This window comes from Tupaia chinensis, unplaced genomic scaffold (assembly GCF_000334495.1).
Source record: "Tupaia chinensis unplaced genomic scaffold, TupChi_1.0 Scaffold147980_1, whole genome shotgun sequence".
NCBI classification, from domain to species: Eukaryota; Metazoa; Chordata; class Mammalia; order Scandentia; family Tupaiidae; genus Tupaia; species Tupaia belangeri.
Window position 1 is genome coordinate 688,717 of NW_006207830.1, and position 5,285 is coordinate 694,001.

Sequence of the window (5,285 nt, forward strand, 5' to 3'; positions counted from 1 at the left end):
GTTTAAGTCCTGGACCTGGTAGCTTGAAAAATATGCTGAGGGGGTCAGCATATGGTGTGTTGGTTAAAGTGGCTGGATTCCCACATGGTTGACTCTGGTTCAAGTCCCAGACTGGTGGCTTGAAAATCATGTTAGGTGTGTGTGCATGTGTGGCCAAAATTCTGAGAGGAGAATGGAGACAGATTGCAATGTGGCCATCTCCTGGGGCATAATTTTTCACTTTCCCTCTCTCTGTCTCTTTCTTCTCCAGTGAGTACACATAGCCTATGACAAAAACTTTAAAAAAAAATGCTGGGCAATTGTGCATACATGAACAAAATCTTGAAAGGAAGGAGAAATGGAGGATAAGAGATTGCAATGTGGTTATTCTCCCTGGGGTTGGGAGTAGGTGCTATCTCACTCTCTCCGGCTTTCTCTGTCCCTTTCCAGAGAGCACATATGCCCTGTAGCAAATATTTTAAAATAATTTAAGGGTTAGGATATATAAAGTTCTATCAAAGCCAAAACCACCCATAATGAATGACAGCCTTTCTTTAAAAGGTTTTTTTAAAATGTGTAGTTGATGAAATTATGCAAGGTGTTTTAAAACATTTGACTTCTATCCTCAGAAGTAAATGTATATTTTACAGTGTTCCAGAGACTTGGTAATGGTGAAACGAACTCCAATCCACTGAGTACTTTGAAAAGTTCTGGGTGCTTGGTGTTATGAGTTTTTGTTGGATCTGCTTTTATGGAAAAGTAGGAGATAGCTTTAAAAAGCTATATATGTACAGCTACCTCTCTATCTCCTGACCTACCCATCAATCCTGTATCTATCCATCCATCCATCCACCCTGTCAAACAAAGGCCAACTCTAGTTGTCAATACCATCCTAATAACTCAGTTGGCCAAGTTACTTATGAGAGGACTAGGCAGGACTCTAGCGTAGGTAGTTCTGGGTGTGTGTTCCTGCTAAAGAACCATCATCAGCAGTAGGATGTATTTCCCTGTGAAGGTAAGGGGGTGCAATACTCCATGTATTCTGATATTATTCTGGTACCTTCTCAGCCCTCTAAGAAGGTCTGCTCCTAACACCAAATAAGCCACAGTAACTCATCTACACTCCACACATGAAGTCTTTTATCACAGAGAGTCAATCTAAAAGTAGCCCAAGATTCACTGGATAGGATCCCTCTAGTCTGAAACATAGTCATATCTTGTGATATTGGGGGAATTTGGTAATCTTGTCAAAAGTATGTTCTAATGTGCCCACGTCATCCCTCATGGTGATTTATGAATGGAACATTACTCAAGTGATTGATTCTGGGAGAAGGACCCTGAGTGATGTCCAAAGTGGGTAAGGCTTGGTTCTGTAATGTCTGAGACAAACAGATTTGTATTTATAAGCAAAAGTAGAAACCATTTACTTTCATACCTAAGAAAACTTGCTACAAGTCATCTCTGATGCAAAGACTAGAAAAAAGGTCACATTTCCAGCACCAGCATATATCCCAGCTAGCTGGACCTGCTGCAGGGGCAGTTCTCACTGTAGGTTCAGGGTATCCCAGAGTATGCCTAGGAGTGTGCTTGTGTTCCTCATCATCTACACCTTCACTGCTTATTCCTGACCAGTAACTCACCTTGTGCCCTGGTGGGAGCCAGACAACATCAGAGCATACTCTTAATCAACATAGCATTGAAAAGAATGTTTGCAAATTCAGTTGGCCTTTATTACAGGAGTCAGCAGAGTATGTCCTGTAGGGCAAATCCTGCCTACCACCTGATTTTGAAAGGGAAAGTTCTGGAAACATGTCCTCACTCATTTGTTTACATGTTTTCTATTGCTGTTTTCATGCTACAACAGCAGAGTTGAGTACTTGTGGCAGGTTATATCACATACAAAGCCTAAAAGATTTGTTATCTGGACCTTGAAAGAAAAAGTTTACTCATCTCCAATTTGTGAGAGGGGGACAATGTAACAGGTTTGTATCTACAGAATTGCTTCTCCAATGCTCTAAAGGCAGAAAGACTTTACAACTGGCAACAATAGATTTTTTTTTAATTAGTTTATTATACAAATGAGGAGGGGAAATCAGTTTCACCCACAAATGGACTAGTGACTTCCTTCTGACACAAACTGCCCCCTAGCCAGCTTCTTCAGGGCTTCCTTTACATCTTTGTTTCTCAGAGTGTAGATGGTGGGGTTCAGCATGGGGGTGACTACGTTGCCAAAGATCTGAATGGGGGTGACCAGCACTTCACTCAAAGACAGCTAGATGTAGATGAGGGCACAGGGCCTGAGAATAGCATGACCACAGAGAGGTGACACACACAGGTGGAGGCCACCTTGAGCCTCCCTTCAGCCAAGAGCATCTTTAAGATGGCGCTGATGATGCAGATGTAGCAGGAAGCAGGACATGGGCATGAGGCCAATGTTAGTGAAGCTCACCATCTCGATGATAGGTGTGTTACCACATGCTAGTTTGACTATAGGGAGGACGTCACAGAAGAAGTAGTCCACCTCATTGGAACCACAGTAGGAGAGTTGGAAGGTCAGAGTTGTGAGAATCGTGGCACAGAAGGAGCTGGTAAACCAAGTACCAGCAGCCAGCAGGGCACACACCTGGTGGTTCATGATGATGGTATAATGCAGAGGATAGCAGATGGCAACAAACTGGTCATAGGCCATCACTGTGTAGAGAAGACACTAGGTGCTGCCCAGGAAGTGATAAAAGGAGACCTGGGACATGCAACCCCCCGGAGAGATAACTTGGCTTCTCACTAGCAAGTTGGCCAACATTTTTGGGGTGCTCACAGAAGAGAAGACAACATCCAACACAGATTGTAGAGAAAGAAATACATCGGGGTGTGGAGATGGGCATTGGGCACCACAGCTACAAGGATGAGCAGGTTTCCCAGCAGGGTGCAGAGGTAAAAGGTCAGAAACACAACAAAGATCTCAGTCTCCTGCCCCTCTGTATGCGGGATGCCCAAAAGATGAACTCTGTGACCAAAGTGTGATTCTTTATCTCCATAGACGTCAGATGCTTTCTTGGAAGAGGGATGGGGAGAAAATTGTAAATTCATGATCCAAGACACCAAATTCCACTGATATCTACAAGCAGATTCCCAAGGACAAAAGTGAGGCTGCTGAAACGATCATACAAGTATTTATTGGTTCAGACTGCAGAGCAACCATGTGTCCCCAGAAGGTGATGTTTGTCTGAGATCGAGGATTGAATGCTGGCAACTTGACTGCAAATAGCAGATTTTTGTTTTACTATCAGAGAAGAACAAATGACATACTCAAAGTATCAGGGACTAATAAAGGCAGAGAAAGCTAAAGACAAAAAGGAAAAAGAAAAAGGGTACATTTATAGTTAACATAAAATTTTCATAATTATTATATAGTTAAGCCTTAAAAATCCTATAAGATAGGCATTAATACTTCCATTTTATAATTGATAAAAAAAATCATGACTCATGGGAGTTAAATAGCTTGTTCAAGTTCTCATACATGGCTAATGATGGATCCAGAATTAGAACTTAATGATTCCTTAATTACACCATAATTAGGAAAGGGGAAAAAGAACTATTAAAATGTGGTTAAAGGAAACATTAATATAGTCTCTGAACTGAAAAGAATATCAAAATAACTTAGTTCAATCATTTATTTGATGGAATATGTGAAAATTTATGGAAGACACTAGGATTTGTAGTTCAAAACACTAAAATCCTTTGTTCATCAAAGGAACAGAGCCAAGAAGCTAATCCAATAATGTGACCAGCACTTCAAAGTTGTAAAAAAAAGTTGCAGAGTATTAAATGGCGTCTAGTACTACAGTGTATGCCACCTTAGAAACCAAAGGTGTCCATGTTGATGACCTACCAAAGTCCGCCCCCGACGCCACATAACTTCAGAGCCTCAAAGAAAAGATCATTGTGAATACTGTTCCATAGGGATAATGTACCAATTCAAAATGCTTACTGAGCCACTTTTCAAGTTTTTATAAAGCTGTACATTAAATCAACCTATTGCAAAATAATTTCACAGGAAAAGCATTTGTTGAACAGTTTTTGAACAGAGAACACCTTGGAAATGAGTGTAGCATGACTGATATATAACTCAAGTATAGGCTATCAGCATTAAATCAAAAAAATTTAAAGTATAAAAAAGATTCACATGGTTTTCTGTTTACATTTTCTAAGGTAGTCCAATTTATTATTATAATATTTAATATGTTTTGTTTCATTTCAGTAGCGATACTGTCTTAGTCTGTTTAAGATTCTGTAAGAAAATACTAAATGGAGTGGCTTATAAACAACATAAATTTATTTCTCACAGCTCTAGGTTGAAAAGTCCAAGATCAAGGTGCTGGTGAATTCAATACCTGGTAATGTCTACTTCCTGGTTCATAGACGGCACCTTCTTGCTCTGTCCTTACAGTGGTGGTAGGGTGAGGGGTCTCTCCTGGGCCTCTCTTATGAGGGCACTAATCCAGTTATAAAGGCTTGTGATCTAACCACTTTCCAAAGGCCCACCTCCTAATACCATCACTTTGGGGATTAGGATTTCAACATGTGAATTTTGGGAAATACAAATATTCAGACTGTTACAGTCTGTTCTGTTACTATTCACAGAATTACCTGAGTGTGAGTAATTTAGAAAAATGGAGGTTTATTCAGCTCATAGTTTGGTGGTCCAAGACTGAGGGACTCTATCTGGTGAGGGGCTTTTTGTTGATAGAGTTTTGAGGTGTAGCAAGATGTTCTATAGTATCTCATATGAGAGTGGAGAGCACATGCGGAGAACAGGTCACGTCCATGTGCCTGCGTGACGAATTCCTCCTCATCAACCCAGCAGAACTCAACCATGAGGACCCCGCCATGATGCCTAATGTCTTCCCAAAGGCCCTTCTCTCTCAGCGTTATATTCAGATTGTTTTCCTTAAATCCTTCAGAACACATATTCCAACACATGAACATTTGTGGGAAATATTCTAACCAGTGCATAGACCATCACAGCAAGTACTTAAGTTTCACTTATATTGTATGAAAACAGAAGGACATGAGAGGACATATATAAGAAGTCAAGTCAGAAAGGCACAATATGGCAAAATGATTAAAATGATAAATTTCATGTTCTGTATTGTTACCACTATGTTTATACAGAAAAGCACAGAGAGCTTGAGTAGGAGGCCAATGGCAATTGTGGGCTCAAGTCACTGACCTCTTCCTATTGACATTTCATTACCAAAAATAGTCTTGAAAGGAGCTAATAATTAGTCATAATGCCCCACTCTAAC

The 5,285-nt window shown here is 40.4% G+C and overlaps 1 pseudogene; it reads right to left on the reverse strand.

The window, feature by feature from the left end:
- Positions 1-2,092: 2,092 nt before the first annotated feature.
- Positions 2,093-4,396, reverse strand: LOC102487446 (olfactory receptor 149-like; annotated as a pseudogene).
- Between the last annotated feature and the right edge of the window lie 889 nt (positions 4,397-5,285).